The 18681-nt window shown below is 41.7% G+C and overlaps 1 gene segment (V, D, J or C); it reads left to right on the forward strand.

Moving 5' to 3' along the window:
• The window catches only part of LOC127665858 (Ig lambda-1 chain V region S43-like), a 440110-nt gene that overhangs the window by 353366 nt on the left and 68063 nt on the right, over positions 1-18681 (forward strand).

An 18681-nucleotide genomic window follows, 5' to 3' on the forward strand; every position in this document is an offset into this window, starting at 1 on the left:
TACATGTGTTGTTACTATTCTCTTCCATAGTTTTTCCACTTCAGCAATTACTCAACTTGCGTTTTCATTATTGGTTCTTTTTCCACTTTCAGGTGTTTCACGGTTTTTATTATTTCCTTCACCTGTTTAATTGTATTTTCCTGTATATCTTTAAGGAATTTGTTTCCTCTTTAAAGACCTATGTTTATTGAGTGTATTTTCCTGTATTTCTTAAATTTGTAATTCCTGCATTCATTTTCTTTTTAAAGACCTCTATCACCTCAGACTGTAATCCCAACCCTCCTCCCCACACTATTAACTCATACATTGTGGTCAACTGGGACAGAAGTTCCTGCTATGAAGACTGTGTGCCAACAGGTGGTGATAGAGCTGCAGCAAAGACGAGACAGGGTTCTTTGTAGATAACAAACCTGGAGCTCAAAAGACACTTCAAGCCAGAGAATCTATTATATCATCTGAACTGTAGTGCTTAAATTGGATCAGATTTATAATATAAAACCAAAGGATACTGGCAGATATATGGAAAAGAACATAGAAATGCATGAGAGTAGCCTGGTCCCAGAAACCATCCTGGGGAACACTCTACATGACCAAGAATCCCTGAAGAATCAGCCTGAGGTTCAAGTACACTAGAAAGATACTCAGAGTGAGAGCATGTGTCCCCCGTGCTCTTTACCCAATATGGCTGCATATGATTTTTCTCACTCTACAGGAAGTCCAACAGTTACTTGTTTTTCACCTGTGTAAGCATTTTCTTTAAATCTTATCCTTTCTTCCCTTTCAACTTGCTACCTTACCTCAGGCTGCAGAACTTGTGTTCACATGGAGTCTCAGACCAGAAAAGGGACAATGTCTATTTCTGGAAAAAGTGTCTTTAGAATCTGCAGAATGTTGTGAATTCTCATGCTGCTTCAGCTCACAGCCCTGATAATGGGTCTTTCCCTGGGTCAAAAACATGTCCTTTCCATCTGGAGAAAAGTCTGTGCAACTGTACCCCTAAGGATCTTCACCGAACAAGAGAAACTGAAAGGTATTTGTAGGATAGGTCTGGTGAATTAGATTCTCATTGTGTGCCTTAAAGGAGACCATGTTAAATACTAAGAAAACAGGCCAAAATCTTCATGAGAGCCTCAACTCTACTTTTGTAATGAGAACACCATAGTGGGAAGCAATCACAATATCTGAAATAAAACAAGAAAGCATACAGACACTACAAAAGCATATGATTATATACTTACCAAGCAAAATGCTTTATAAGAAAAGTATTAGGCAGTACCCTAATGAAAAAGAACACTGTTCTTGTAAAGTGCATGCTTCCTAACCCTCCTTGGGGAGCAGAAGAGATAGAACAAATTTGCATAAGTACCAATTACTGCCCCCAAAAGACTGGAGATGCTATAAAAGAAGCCTTCAGGGAACCAGCTGGGCAGTGATTTCAGGACACTGAGCTCAGAAGCATCTTCATCATGGCCTGGGCCTCTCTTTTACTGCCTCTTCTCTCTCTTTATGCAGGTAAATTTCCGAGCCCTCTCCTCAAGCTCACCCTAGATTCTAAATTCAGACAGACGTCTAGCAGATGACTCTTTATACATTGACCTCTCTATTCACTCTTTCTTACAGGTTCAGTAACCAACTATGAGCTGATCCAACCACCTACAGCATCAGTCACTCTGGGAAAAACTGTCACAATCACTTGTTCTGGAGATGAATTGCCAAAAAAGTATGCTTCTTGGCATCAGCAAAAGCCAGACCAGACCATTATGCCAGTGATATACAAAGATAGTGAGCGACCCTCAGGCGTATCTGACCGATTCTCTGGGTCCAGTTCAGGGACAACAGCCACGCTGACGATCAGTGAAGCCCAGGCTGAGGATGAGGCTGACTATTACTGTTTGTCAGCATACAGTGATGCTAATCTTACACAGTTATTTAGACAGATGAGGAAGTGATTCACAAACTCCTTTTTGTATAACTTGCTTAATTTTGCTGTAGCCACAGGTGGATCAGAGACCAACCTATAAACATGTCTGTGACTACTTCATCCACATATGAGATTTCTAAGCTGCCCTATCCTTCTAATTCTCCAGAAGACTCTAGTGAATGGATTGCATAGGCTTTGTACTGGATGGAAAATGCTGTCACAATACTTATTTAGGTAAAAAAAAAAAAAGATTAGGGAAAGGTGATATGAGTTGAGAAAATGATGAATGAGATATTCATCAAGTACCATTTCCTTATTTGTGAGCCTACATTGGGCAAGTACTGTAAATTACTTCCTTCGGGAGCTCAACCAGCCATTGCTTCTGAAGTCCTAGGATGTTATGACCATCCAATATATTGAACAGAGGATTTCAGAATAGTATATATAAAGGGATCTCCATCAGATTACACATAACGAATAAAGTTACCTTCAGTGGTATGAGCAGTTATGACCTACCTCTGCAAGTTCATGGTCTTCCAAAACAGTCTTGTGTTAATGATTTCTTGAAGATAATGGAATCAAGGTTGAACTCAAGGTCATATCAATGTGCCAGTTTAGGATATCATCAAAAGTGAACTCTTGTGTTTACCTTCTTCAAACTGCCTCATCATCATTGTTGTGAGATGCCTGTGGCTCAAATGTTTCTCTTAGAATTTTGTTCAAAAAAGCAAATAATCAAGACCAAGTATCATCAATGTGCAACATCAGTGAACTGGAAGACACTTCTCTATCCAGAAGGTGTCCATCAAACTAGTGCAAATATTCAGATATTCCATGTTCTATGAGTTTGTTTATCGTTCTATTGTAAAATGGAAACTCATCCTGTCAGGAAACTCGTATGTCATACTCAGTACTGTGGGTTATGGAAGAGAGTTAGGTGAATCTTGTGGATATGGAAACAAATCTACATAGTGTATCAGGAAAAAAATAAGTGTGAGATACAGAACAGAAGCTGGGTTCTGCAGATCTTTCCCATTTTGGAAAACCATGCCATCCCTACAATCAGAAATACAGATGTCTCCAAGTCTGGTAAATAAACATGAAACTTTTATGTAAAAATGCTGCTGCAGCCCACTCTTGTCATCATATACATCACATTCCTATGTGCCACACAATCACTAAACAAAACTTACAAATAAGCTCTGCATCCAATAAAAACTAACATCATAACAGTGTTCATGTTAAGGGCAAGGGTCTTACCTGACTTGGATCCAGGAAATACATGTTAATTGAGACTGTATATATTTTATGACTAACTCTTGATCATTACATAAAACTCCTCAACCCAGTCCTGGTGTAGCCTCCATATTCACTTGTGGTAGGTAGTCTGTCAGTCACTAGCCAATAGCTTCTTTTATATTTGATGATTTTTATAATATGAGATATAAAAGTGCTTTACATCCATATCAGTGGTATTCATGTGAAAATGTGTCCCTCCTGGGAATCTGATCTCTGTTCTATATGAACTCTCTCCCTAGCCACTGAGATTTCAAGCAAATATTGTATCTATGGAGAAAAATGTAGATGTGGATTCAGTGATATATTTGAGCCAATAGGAGCCATTTTTATCCAAATCACCACACCCAGTGGTAGTATGACATGGTAATATGACAAATGTATTCTAGAAACTTTTCTGTTGTAAAGTCTATACTACTTCACAACATGGCTTCATTTGTTTGCACTCTTATAAACAGTATATAAGAGGTGAACTTTTACTGCACCCACACCAGCATTTGCTGTCATTTGTATTCTTTTTTCTTATTTTTCCTTTTTTATTAGATATTTTATTTGCATGTTAAATGTTATCCCATTTCCTCCTTTACCTTCTGAAAACTCCTATCACATCTCCCACCCCCTGTTCAATAACCCACCCACTCCTGTTTCCCTGTCCTGGCATTCCCCTACACTGGGGCATCAAGCCTCCACAGGACCAAGAGCCTCTCCTTTCATTGATGTCAAAAAAAGCCATCCTCTACTACACATGTGGCTGGAGTCATGGGTCCCTCCATCTGTACTCTTTGGTTGGTGATTAAGTACACGAGAGTGCTGGGGATATTGGTGGGTTTGTATTGTTGTTCCTTCTATGAAGCTGCAAACCCCTTCAGCTCCTTGAGCCTTTTCTCTAGCTTCTCAATAGGGGACCCTGAGATCAGTTGTCTGAGAGGTTGGTTGAGAACATTCCCCTATGTATCTGGCAGGCACTGGCAGGATCTCTCAGGAGACAGCTATATCAGTCTCCTGTCAGCAAGCACTTGTTTGCATCTACAATAACATCTGAGTTTGGTAATGAGAGATCCCCCAACTCAATATTTTTAGACCCCAGCAATTAGCTTAGCACTGAGTCACTGAGTAACTTGCCTTTCTGCCCTCAGCTTGAGACCTTTGGCCTCGAGAGATAGCCCACCCTTTCCCAGGAACTAGTTCATCTGATGACTGGCCCAATGTTTAACTATACAATGCCCCAAGGATGTTTGCTCCAGATAATCTTTAACCTTCCTTAAGGCATAAACTATTGCCTGACTTGCTCATTCTGTACTTCCTGTCCTGTGCATGATTGTCTTCCACCCTTTGCCTTGTGATTTTTTCCCCTTTAAATACTCCTGACTTGAGTTGCTCAGGGTCCACAGGCTTCTACCCCTGAGCAGTATACAGCTGTGGAACCCAGAGCTTTGGAATAAAAATTCTCTTGCTTATTGCATCAAGACAATTTCTCGCGAGTGATATGGGTGTCACCTTCCGAGGTGTGGGGTGATGGGGTGCCCTCGGTTTTTTGGGGGTCTCACGTTTTTTGGTGCATTGGCCGGGAAGTGCGTCTATCCTTCACATGCGAGAATCAACTTGGAGGTAAGGGGAACCCCACTGGAATGTGTGTCTTTGTTCTAAATGTCCTGAGTGTCTGTCCTGTGCTATTTTCTGAATCTGAGGAGATGTGCGCTTTTGGTAGGCAGCTGTTCTCTCGGATCATGAGACCAGAAGACCGTGGTGAGTAAATGTGCTCAGTAGAGCACAGGCTGCGACCCTGAGAGACGTCCCAGGAAGTTTGGGGGAACTCCAGGGACCCCTGGAAGATTCTCATCTGAGTGTCAGAGGGGACATGATAGTTCTATTGAATTGGAGAACTTATATGCCCTCCCAACCATCTGATTTTCTCACGGTTTATTTTCTGTCTGTCTCACCATTTGTCAAAGTCTGAATCTATAAGCCTTTCTGAAAATTTCGGTTTTTCTTGCAAGCTTCGAGGGCTCAGAGAGCCTGTCTGGTGCAGTGCATTCGACTGGCAGCTGTGCTAGAGTCAAGACCACAGGGGTCTGGAGGAAGCTTTAGACTCTGGAGAGGGCTGAATAAGGCCCTTCTCCATCTGTAAACAGCAAGACAGTTACGGCAGGAGCCATGTTTTGCTGAATCTGGTTTATCTTGTTCCTGCAGTGTATGCAGGGGCACCTGGTGTCTGAAAACTGGGCCCCTCTAGGAGCAAATTGTGTGATTTTTCCTTGCTGTGTGTTCTTGAATCTAGAGGTCTGATGGTGGCAGGGTCAGGCTGTCTATGTAGTCTTGTTCTGTATCGTGTTCTATGTTTTTGGACTTAGATGGACGATCATGTTTGGACTTTGGACTGACTGAAAAGCAACTCTTTCTGTGGCGCCAAAATCAGATCATGTGACTCAATCGCACCAATGTAGAACAAAAGGAAAGACAAAATACTTGAGCTCTGACACCCCTGGTGGGGAAAATAAGTCCTGACAAGACACTCAAGGTGGCAGGTGCGAGAATTCTGGGTTTAAATTGGTACCGATGGTTTATTTCTTTTATTTTAAATTGTTTAAACTATTATGATCGATGTGATAATAAACTTTGTGGTTATATTGTTCCTCTGGGAGAGAAGTCAAAATAACGGAGACCACAAGAAGACCAGATTCTAAAATATTAAGTAAAAAATCTGTCTTTGTGATACTAAAATCTTGTTTTGAGATTTACATTACAGAAAATACTACTCCCCTTCATATCTCAACAACCACATTCAGCTTGAAGAAATTGGCTTTCTGGAGAATATAGAAATGGTCAGATTTAAAATGGGAAGAAAATAAAATTAATTATATTGCCATAATTTTATTTGATAAAATCTTTATCATTGTTAAGTTCAAGGCATAAGTTCTTATTTGATACAGGTTTTATTTTGATACAAAATCAAGGTTTTCATTGGTATTAATACTAAAAATTTGAAAGCACAGGATTTACATCCAGTTTTTGCTGTTATTATTATAGATGTGAAATGTTTAAGCCTGTGAGTTTAGGGCCAAATAGAAATATAAGGCTCTGAGTTTATTGTTAGGGGGTTTTCTAGGTTTCAATCAGAAATAGCTGAAGATAGCTTAACAGACAACAGCCCACATTACTTTACATAGATAATTGGTTTTCAAAAATGTCAAAAATCCATGAGAAGCTGCATTAAGCTTTCTATATATTTTCAGTTAATATTGGTCACTCTTAGATTTCTGATGGTATTGAAGACTGTTAGTCTCATAGAAGCCCAAGTTGTTTAATCTTGAGAAAGCTGATATAGATTTAAATAAATTATTTTCAGGTGAATAAAATTTAAAGCCAAGACATGAGTCAATTCTTACAATGTTAATTCTTAAGTGTTAATTCTGACAGTCTTCTAAGATAATACAGATGAAAAGGTTCTTTTTAATTGACAAGGATGATAAACTAGGTGTTATGTCTATCTTATAGTTTATAATTCACAAAATGGTAATAATTATGCTCAATTTATGTTTAAAGAGGACCACAGAGTGGAGCGGGAGAGGACCTGAGACCACCTATCCTGATACCACAGTAGCTCTCTCACTAAGGGCATATTTCCCAAGAGACTTATTAATCTCTTTGAGACTGTTTTACTTATAATACAGGAAGCCAAAAAGATTACCCCCTCAGACAAAAGGTAAGAGGCACCTGAAGGTCCGACACCAGACTCGATTGGCAGGTCTCGAGGGCATGGCAGCCCACAAATTTGACCAAGGTATGTGAGGTTAAGCAGAGACCAGATGAGTCATTGCAGCTTTTCTAGAGCAGCTCATAAAGGCATTCTGCCAATATACACGATATGACTCCAGGGGCAAGGAATATAAAGCTTCTATGACAATGGCTTTTATAGACAGGGCTAGTAGAGATATCAGGAAAAAGCTTCAGAGGCTAGAGGGATTTGGTGCAGGTTGCTAAGAAGGTCTGTAGAAGGATTTAGTATAAGTCGTTGAGAAAGTCTATAGAGAGATTTAGTGCAGTTTGCTGAGACAGAGAGAGTGAGGAGGAGAATAAATGGAGAAAAGAAAGAAAAAATGACAGAAAAGGAAGCTACAGAGAATCCTGGCTATAATAGTTTTTTTAAAAAGCAGAAAAGAGAGATAGAAAAGGGTCAGAGTGCATACTGTAAGAAGAGAGGCCACCAAGCAGAGTGTACCCTAACAAATAGAAGCCAGGGGCAGGAATTCCCAGGTCTTGGGAAAAGTACCCCCAAATGACAAACCCAAGTGTTAGCCCTGGATGAAGACAGTGACTAGAAGAGATGGAGTTTCTGACCACCTCCACCAACCCAAGATAACTGTGAGAGTAAAAGAGAAACCCACTCAGTTCTTGGTGGACACAGGGGCTCAACACTCAGTCCTCCAAGCCAGTAGCCCTGTTTCCAAGAAAAGATCTTGGGTACAAGAAGCCACTGGCACCAAAAATGTATTCATGGACTACCTGAAGAACAGTGGACCTAGGGATGGGATGGGTAGCCCATTCATTCAGGGTCACCTCAGACTGTACCCACCCTCTATTGGAGTAAGACATACTCTCCAAAATGAGAGGGCAGATATGTTCCTGCCCAATGGGCTGCAGCTAACTGGCCCAAAAAGAGAGACTGACCCCTGCTGAAAGTTGCTACAGACAGGAGCAGTTTTCTCCATGATGGACAGAGATAAGCAGATGCTGCTATGGTGGACGGCACAAGTGTCATCTGGGTAGAAGAATCTTTACCCCCTGGCATGTCAATGCAGAAAGTAAGCTAGTTGCCCTCACCAAGACCTTGGAACTTGGAACCAACAAGAAAATCAACATCCACACAGATAACAGGTATGCTTTTGCCATAGCCCACGTCCACAGGGATATATGCCAAGGGGACTTATCACATCAGAGGAAACCAACAGGAAATCTTGGACCTCTTAGATGTCCTAATGAAGCCAGCAACTGTATTATTCATTGCCCAGGACATCAAAGGGGAAAAGACTCAATGGCCAATAACCAGGCAGAGCAAGTAGCTTCAGAAATGGATATGCAGGAGCCTATATTGGTTATGGGTCTGTAAGAGACACCCACTGGGAAATGGGACAAAATTAAGAAACAGCCTTACTTAAGAAAGGACTGAGAGGCAGTGCAGCAGTGGCTGGTCCAGCTGAAGGGCCATCAGCAGTGGAACCAAGGCGACACAGGGTCCAGTTAGGCCCTGCGCCCACGACGACTGACCTTCTCTGGCCAGCCAGGCTGCAAGCAGCTGCAGATTTGCGGTGCCTTTTGCGGCACGGAAGCCACTTCAAAATTCGGCCTCCCGCCAGTCAGGAGAGACTCACCTCCATCTTGGTTTCGGACTCCAGAGAGATCGGACAGACTGAGGTACACAAACATAACCCGAGGCCAACATCACGGGGGTCTGAGCCCGACAAGCGTTGACCTGCACCCAGGCCCTGGGCTGTTCGAGGGGCCATCAGGGTGCCAACCCAGCCAGGAGGTTTTTTGCCCTGGTCGGCGCACACGCCGCCATTTTGCCTACAGGACCCAGAGAGCTCGGGAGGGCAGAGACGGCTAACAAGCATAGCCTGAGGCTAACAAAGCGGGGGTCTAGGCCCCAACAGGACCTGGACTGACCCCAAGAACTGGGCGGCTTGGTGGCCCATCTATGTGTCAACCCGCCCAGGAGGTTGTTAGCCCAGCAGACTCTCCCGGCGCTTTCAGGGAGCACGAACGTGCACGCCCGCCATCCTGGTCACCTGGCGGACCCCGTTGACAGTCATAGCCCGAGGGGAACTTTGCTAGGACCTTGACCTCCCAGGCTTTTGCATGGACCCAGGGCCTGGGTAGCCAGGCTAACCTTGTGTGCGCCAGCCCAGTTGGGGGATCAGTTGCCCAGCGGAGGGATCAGCACACAGGTGAGGTCCCTGCAACGTACACCGTCTGCGCTCCCTGGGGGTGCACACGGGCTCCATCTGGTTCACAGACACAATCTGGGGCAAAGCACACTAGAGCTGCAAGGGCACCCAAGAACACATCAGCAGGCCAGCGGGGAGAAGTCGGTGTGCACTGGTGAATCCAGCAGGCCCCAGCGGGAGCCTTCGGGTGCCTGCTTTGGAATCTGAACAGCCAGGGCTACAGCGCTCGGTCTCCAGGAAGTGTAGGAGACCCCGTGTGCACCCAGAGGCAATCTGGGAGCTCGCAGCGCGGCTTGCTCCTGCGGACCAGAGCTTGGGTCCCAGTCCTGAGGCCTCTGGCTGGAGCCCTCAGCTCAACTCTCTCCGCTTCCGGATCCAGATCAGCCTGGGGGGCAACACCCAGGTCCTCTCCAGGTCCTGCAAGAGGCAGGAGGGGCTTCTGGGCGGCCAGCTGGGAGAAGTCGGTGTGCTCCGGTGAATCGAGCGGGCACCAGCGGGAGTCTTCGGGTGTCTGCTTCGGGATCTGAACAGCCTGGGCAACAGCACCCTGTCTCCAGGCAGTGCAAGAGGTCAGCTGCGCACCAGAGGCCACCTGGGAAGGGGCAGCTTGCACTGGTGAGTCCAGCACTGACAAGACCAACTAACACCAGTGAGAACTAGATGGCAAAAGGCAAACACAGGAACGTCACTAACAGAAATCAAGGCAATATGGCAACATCTGAACCCAATTCTCCTCTACCAGCATGTCCTGGGTACCCCATCACACCAGTAAAACAAGATTTGGATTTAAAATCACTGGTCATGATGCTGGTACAGGAACACATGAAGGACATACTTAAAGAAATTCAGGAGAAAATGGATCAAAAGTTAGAAGCCCTTGCAAGGGAAACACAAAAATCATTGAAAGAAATCCATGAGAATACAAAAGCCAACAATGAGGAAACACAAAAAAAACTTAAAGAAATACAGGAGAACTTTGGTCAACAGGCTGAGGTCATGAAAGACGAAACACAAAAATCTCTTAAAGAATTACAGGAAAGCACAAACAAGCAAGTGAAGGAGCTAAGCAAAACCATCCAGGATCTAAAATCAGAAGTAGAAACAACTAAGAAAACTCAAAGGGAGACAACTTTGGAGATAGAAAGCCTTGGGAAGAAATCAGGGGACAGAGATGCAAATATCAACAACAGAATACAAGAGATAGAAGAAAGAATCTCAGATGCTGAAGATACCATAGAAACCATGGACTCAACAGTTAAAGAAAATGCAAAAAGCAAAAAGCTTGTAACCCAAAATATCCAGGAAATCCAGGACACAATGAGAAGACCAAACCTAAGGATTATAGGCATAGATGAGGGTGAAGATTTACAACTTAAAGGGCCAGCAAATATCTTCAATAAAATTATGGAAGAAAACTTCCCTAACCTAAAGAGAGAGATGCCCATGAATATACAAGAAGCCTACATAACTCCAAACAGACTGGACCAGAACAGAAATACTTCCCATCACATAATAATCAAAACACCAAATGTACTAAACAAAGAAAGAATATTAAAGGCAATAAGAGAAAAAGGCCAAGTAACATATAAAGGAAGACCTATCAGAATCACAGCAGACTTTTCACCTGAGACTATCAAGGCTAGAAGATCCTGGGCTGATCTCATGGAGACTCTAAGAGAACACAAATGCCAGCTAAAACTACTATATCCAGCAAAACTCTCAATCACCATAGATGGAGAAACTAAGATATTCCATGACAAAACCAAGTTTACCCAATATCTATCCACAAACCCAGCCCTACAAAGGATAATAGGAGGAAAACACCAATACAAGGAGGGAAAATTCACCCTGGAAAAAGCAAGATAGTAACCTTTCATCAAACCCAAAAGAAGTTAACCAATCAAATTTTAAAAATAACGTCAAAAATGACAGGAAGTAACAATCACTATTCCTTAATATCTCTTAACATCAATGGACTCAATGCCCCAATAAAAAGACATAGACTAACTGACTGGATATGTAAACAGGACCCTACATTTTGCTGCTTACAGGAAGCACACCTAAGGGTCAAAGACAAACACTACCTTAGAGTAAAAGGCTGGAAGACAATTTTACAAGCAAATGGTCTCAGGAAACAAGCTGGAGTAGCCATTTTAACATCAGATAAAATTGACTTTCAACCCAAAGTCATCAAAAGAGACTCTGAGGGACACTTCTTGCTGGTCAAAGGAAAAATACAACAAGAAGAACTCTCAATCCTGAACATCTATGCTCCAAATGCAAGGGCACCCTCTTTCATAAAAGAAACTTTATTAAAGCTCAAAGCACACATTGCACCTAACACAATAATTGTGGGTGACTTCAACACTGCACTTTCCTCAATGGACAGATCAGGAAAACAGAAACTAAACAGGGACACAATGAAACTAATTGAAGCTTTGGACCAATTAGATTTAACAGATATATATAGAACATTCTATCCTAAAACAAAAGAATATACCTTTTTCTCAGCACCTCATGGTACCTTCTCCAAGATCGACCATATAATTGGTCACAAGACAGACCTCAACAAATATAACAAGATCGAACTAATCCCATGCCTCCTATCTGATCACTATGGAGTAAAAGTCTTCAATAGCAACAGAAACAACAGAAAACCCACATACACATGGAAATTGAACAATATTCTACTCAATGATACCTTGGGCAAGGAAGAAATAAAGAAAGAAATTAAAGACTTTTTAGAACACAATGAAAATGAAGACACAACATACCCAAATCTATGGGACACAATGAAAGCAGTGCTAAGAGGAAAGCTCATAGCCCTGAGTGCCTCCAAAAACAAAATGGAGAGAGCATACATTACCAGCTTAATGACACACCTGAAAGCCCTGGAACAAAAAGAAGCTATTTCACCCAGGAGGAGTAGAAGGCAGGAAATCATCAAACTAAGGGCTGAAATCAATCAAGTAGAAACAAAGAGAACCATACAAAGAATCAACAAAACCAGGAGCTGGTTCTTTGAGAAAATCAACAAGATAGATAAACCCTTAGCCAGACTGGCCAAAGGGCACAGAGAAAGTATCCAAATTAACAAACTTAGAAATGAAAAGGGAGATATAACAATGGAAACTGAGGAAATCCAAAAAATCATCAGATCCTACTACAAGAGCCTGTACTCAACAAAACTGGAAAATCTGGAGGAAATAGACAATTTCCTTGACAGATACCAAATACCAAAATTAAATCAGGACCAAATAGATCATCTAAACAGTCCCATAATGCCTAAAGAAATAGAAGGAGTCATAGAAAGTCTTCCAACAAAAAAAAGCACAGGACCAGATGGTTTCAGTGCAGAATTCTATCAGACCTTCAAAGAAGAGTTAACACCAATACTCTTCAAATTATTCCACAAAATAGAAACAGAAGGAACACTACCCAATTCCTTCTATGAAGCCACAATTACGCTGATACCAAAACCACACAAAGATCCACTGTATTGGTACAGTGACAGGCAAGAGGATCAATGGAACAGGATTGAAGATCCAGAAATGAACCCACACACCTATCGCCACTTGATCCTCGACAAAGAGGCTGAAAACATCCAATGGAAAAAAGGTAGGCTTTTCAAAACCACACAAAGAAAGAGAACTTCAGACCAATTTCCCTTATGAAAATCGATGCAAAAATACTCAATAAAATTCTTGCCAACCCTATACCACTCCTGGGCATATACCCAGAGGATTCCCCACCATGTAATAAGGATACATGCTCTACTATGTTCATAGCAGCCCTATTTATAATTGCCAGATGCTGGAAAGAACCCAGGTATCCCTCAACAGAAGAGTGGATGCAAAAAATGTGGTATATCTACACAATGGAGTACTATTCAGCCATTAGAAACAATGAATTCATGAAATTCTTAGGCAAATGGATGGAGCTAGAGAACATCATACTAAGTGAGGTAACCCAGACTCAAAAGGTGAAACATGGTATGCACTCACTAATAAGTGGATATTAACCTAGAAAACTGGAATACCCAAAACATAATCCACACATCAAATGAGATACAAGAAGAAAGGAGGAGTGGTCCCTGGTTCTGGAAAGACTCAGTGAAGCAGTATTCGACAAAACCAGAACAGGGAAGTGGGAAGGGGTGGGTGGGAGGACAGGGGAAGAGAAGGGGGCTTACGGGACTTTCGGGGAGTGGGGGGCTAGAAAAGGGGAAATCATTTGAAATGTAAATAAATTATATCGAATAAAAAAATTTAAAAAAAAATTCTTGCCAACCAAATCCAAGAACACATCAAAACGATCATCCACCATGATCAAGTAGGCTTTATCCCGGGAATGCAGGGTTGGTTCAATATACGGAAATCCATCAATGCAATCCAATACATAAACAAACTCAAAGAAAAAAAACACATGGTCATTTCATTGGATGCTGAAAAAGCATTTGACAAAATTCAGCATCCTTTCATGCTTAAAGTCTTGGAAAGAACAGGAATTCAAGGCCCATACCTAAACATAGTAAAAGCAATATACAGCAAAACAGAAGCCAGCATCAAACTAAATGGAGAGAAACTTGAAGCAATCCCACTAAAATCAGGGACTAGACAGGGCTGCCCCTTTCTCCTTATCTTTTCAATATTGTACTTGAGGTACTAGCTCAGGCAATTCGACAATATAAGGAGGTCAAAGGGATACAAATTGGAAAGGAAGAAGTCAAACTATCATTATTTGCAGATGACATGATAGTCTACCTAAGTGACCCAAAAAAAACTCCACTAGAGAACTCCTACAGCTGATAAACAACTTCAGCAAAGTGGCAGGTTATAAAATCAACTCAAGCAAATCAGTGGCCTTCCTATACTCAAAGGATAAGCAGGATGAGAAAGAAATTAGGGAAATGACCCCCTTCACAATAGCCACAAACAGTATAAAGTATCTTGGGGTGACTCTTACCAAACATGTGAAAGATCTGTATGACAAGAACTTCAAGACTCTGAAAAAGGAAATGGAAGAAGACCTCAAAAAATGGGAAAACCTCCCATGCTCATGGATCGGTAGAATCAATATAGTTAAAATGGCCATTTTGCCAAAAGCAATATACAGCGTCAATGCAATACCCATCAAAATCCCAACTCAATTCTTCACAGAGTTAGAAAGAGCAATTATCAAATTCATCTGGAATAACAAAAAACCCAGGATAGCTAAAACTATTCTCAGCAACAAAAGAAATTCTGGGGGAATCAGTATCCCTGACCTCAAGCAATACTACAGAGCAATAGTGTTAAAAACTGCATGGTATTGGTACAGTGACAGGCAGGAGGATCAATGGAACAGGATTGAAGATCCAGAAATGAACCCACACACCTATGGCCATGTGATCCTTGACAAAGAGGCTGAAAATATCCAATGGAAAAAAGATAGCCTTTTCAGGAAATGATGCTGGCTCAACTGGAGGTCAGCATGCAGAAGAATGCGAATTGATCCATCCATGTCTCCTTGTACTAAGCTCAAATCCAAATGGATCAAGGACCTCCACATAAAGCCAGACACTCTGATGCTAATAGAAAAGAAACTGGGGAAGACCCTTGAGGACATCGGTACAGGGAGAAAGTTTCTGAACAGAACACCAATAGCGCATGCTCTAAGAGCAAGAATTGACAAATGGGACCTCATAAAATTACAAAGTTTCTGTAAGGCAAAGGACACCATCAAGAATACAAATCGACAACCAACAAATTGGGAAAAGATCTTCACCAATCCTACATCAGATAGAGGGCTAATATCCAATATATATAAAGAACTCAAGAAGTTAGACTCCAGAAAACCAAACAACCCTATTTAAAAATGGGGTATAGAGTTAAACAAAGAATTCTCACCTGAAGAACTTCGGATGGCGGAGAAGCATCTTAAAAAATGCTCAACTTCATTAGTCATTAGGGAAATGCAAATCAAAACAACCCTGAGATTTCACCTTACACCAGTCAGAATGGCTAAGATTAAAAATTCAGGAGACAGCAGGTGTTGGAGAGGGTGTGGAGAAAGAGGAACACTCCTCCACTGCTGGTGGGGTTGCAAATTGGTACAACCACTCTGGAAATCAGTCTGGCGGTTCCTCTGAAAACTGGGCACCTCACTTCCAGAAGATCCTGCTATACCACTCCTGGGCATATACCCAGAGGATTCCCCACCATGTAATAAGGATACATGCTCTACTATGTTCATAGCAGCCCTATTTATAATTGCCAGATGCTGGAAAGAACCCAGGTATCCCTCAACAGAAGAGTGGATGCAAAAAATGTGGTATATCTACACAATGGAGTACTATTCAGCCATTAGAAACAATGAATTCATGAAATTCTTAGGCAAATGGATGGAGCTAGAGAACATCATACTAAGTGAGGTAACCCAGATTCAAAAGGTGAATCATGGTATGCACTCACTAATAAGTGGATATTAACCTAGAAAACTGGAATACCCAAAACATAACCCACACATCAAATGAGGTACAAGAAGAAAGGAAGAGTGGCCCCTTGTTCTGGAAAGACTCAGTGAAGCAGTATTCAGCAAAACCAGAACACGGAAGTGGGAACGGGTGGGTGGGAGGACAGGGGGAGAGAAGGGGGCTTACGGGACTTTCGGGGAGTGGGGGGGCTAGAAAAGGGCAAATGATTTGAAATGTAAGTAAAAAATATATCGAATAAAAAAAATATTCCACTAATAAAAAGTTTAGGAAACTTAAAAAAAAAAAGAAAGAAAGAAAGAAAGTCAAGCCTCTGAAGAAAGAAATCAAAGAAGGACTCAGAAGATGGAAAGATCTCCCATGTTCATGGATTGGCAGGATCAATATAGTAAAAATGGCCATCTTCTTGAAAGCACTCTACAGATTCAATGAAATCCCCATCAAAATCTGAAATCAATTCTTCACAGATCAAGAAAGACCAATTCTCAAATTTATCTGGAATAGCAACAACAACAACAAAAAAAAAAAAACAGGATAGCAAAAACTATTCTCCACAACAAAGATCTGCTGGGGGAATCACCATCCCTGACTTCAAGTTCTACTACAGAGTAATAGTAATAAAAACTTTTTGGTATTGGTATGCAGACAGGACAGAAGTTCAATGGAATAGAACTGAAGACCCAGAAAGAACCCACACACGACCAGTCACTTGATATTTGACAAAAGAGCTAAATAAATAAATAAATAAATAAATAAATAAATAAATAAATAAATAAATAAAATAAAATAAAAAACAGTGAAAAAAAGACAGCATTTTTAAGAAATTATGCTGGATCAACTTGAGGTCAGCTTGCAGAAAAATGCAAATCGACCCATTCTTATCTTCTTGTACAAAGCTCAAGTACAAGTGGATCAAGGATCTACACATAAAACCAGACACACTGAAGCTTATAGAGGAAAAAGTGGGGCTGAATCTTGACTACATGGGCATAGGGGAAAAGCTGCTGAACAGAACACCAGTGGCTTATGCTCTAAGAACAAGAATCGACAAATGGGACCTCATAAAACTGCAAAGCTTCTGTAAGGCAAAGGACAAGGTCAATAGGACAAAATAGCACCCAACAAATTGGGAAAAGGTCTTTACTAACCTTACATCCAATAGAGGGCTAATATCTGATGTATACAAACAACTCAAGAAGTTAGTCTCCAGAGAGACAAATAACCCTATTAAAAATGGGGTACAGAGCTAAACAGGGAATTCTCAACTGAGGAAACCCAAATGGCTCTAAAGCACCTAAAGAAATGTTCAGCATACTTAGTTGTCAGGGAAATGCAAATCAAAACAACACTGAGATTCCACCTCACACCAGCCAGAATGTCTAAGATAAAAAACTCGGGACAGCAGATTCTGGAGAGGATGTGGAGAAAAAGGAACACTTCTCCATTGTTAGTGGGATTATAAGACAGCACTTATTGTAAAACCACTCTGGAAATGTGTTTGGCAATTTCTCAGAAAATTAGACAAAGAACTACATGAGGACCCAGCTATAGCACTCCTGGGCATATACCCAAAAGATGCTCCTAGATGTAATAAGGACACATGCTCCACTATGTTCACAGCTGCCTTGTCTATAATATCCAGAAGCTAGAAAGAAACCAGATATCCTTCAACAGAGGAATGGACACAGAAACTGTGGTATATATACACAATGGAGTACTACTCAGATATTAAAAACAATGAATTCATGAAATTCCTAGGCAAATGGATGGAACTAGAAAGTGTCATCCTGAGCAAGGTATCACAAAAGAATGCACATGGTATGCACTCACTAATAAGCAGATGTTAGCTCAAAAGCTCAAAATAAACAAGTTACAATTCACCCAGCACAGGAAGCTCAAGAAGAAGGAGGACTTAAGTGAGGGTACTTTAGTTCCTCTGAGAAAGGGAACAAAATACTCACAAGAGCAATAAGAGAGACAAAGTGTGGACCAGAGACTGGAGTAAAGGCCACCGGGAGACTTCCCTACCTGAGGATTTATCCTTTAAACAGTCACCAAACCCCCAACACTACTCTGGACGACAAGAAGTGTACACCAAAAGGAGCGTGCCATGGTTGTCTCTGGTGGGGCCCTGCCAGAGCCTTACAAATACAGAGGCAGATGCTAGCAGCCAACCATTGGACTGTGTTTGGGGGTCCCCAATTGAGGAGCTGTAGGGTAGTCTAGAGGAGCTGAAGAGATTTACAGCCCCATGGGAAAAGCAATGATTTCGGCCACCCAGATGCCCCAGGACTCCCAGGGACTAAACCATCAACCAAGGGGTACACATGGTTCCACCAAAAAGGGGCAGGGGAATGCCTTGTTGGGCATCAATGGGAGGAGTGGTCCTTGGTTAGGTGAAGGCTAATAGATGCCCCAACAAAGGAAAATCGAGGGGGAGTGAGTAGGGTGGAGGCAGGGGGTGGGATGAGGGCTTGGGGGTCTTTGGAGAGGGGTGAAATCGGGAAGGGTTTGACAATTGGCAATGTAAATAAAGACGATATTTAACAAAGGATATTTGACAAAAGAGAGGAAAACATCCAGTGGGAAAAAGATAGCCTTTTCAACAAATGGTGCTGCTTCAACTGGAGGTCAGCATGCAGAAGAATGTGAATTGATCCATTCTTATCTCCTTGTACTAAGCTCAACTCCAAGTGTATCAAGGACCTCCACGTAAAACCAGACACACTGAAACTAATAGAAAAGAAACTGGGGAAAACCTTTGAGGACATGGGCACAGGGGGAAAATTCCTGAACAGAACACCAATAGCTTATGCTCTAAGATCAAGAATTGACAAATGGGACCTCATAAAATTACAAAGTTTCTGTAAGGCAAAGGACACTGTCAAAAGGACAAAATGGCAACCAACAAATTGGGAAAAGATCTTCACCAACCCTACATCTGATAGAGGGATAATATCCAATATATACAAAGAACTCAAGAAGTTAGACCCCAAGGGACCAAATAACCCTTTTAAAAAATGGGGTACAGATCTAAACAAAGAATT

This window comes from Apodemus sylvaticus, chromosome 15, assembly GCF_947179515.1.
Source record: "Apodemus sylvaticus chromosome 15, mApoSyl1.1, whole genome shotgun sequence".
In the NCBI taxonomy this organism is placed as follows: Eukaryota; Metazoa; Chordata; class Mammalia; order Rodentia; family Muridae; genus Apodemus; species Apodemus sylvaticus.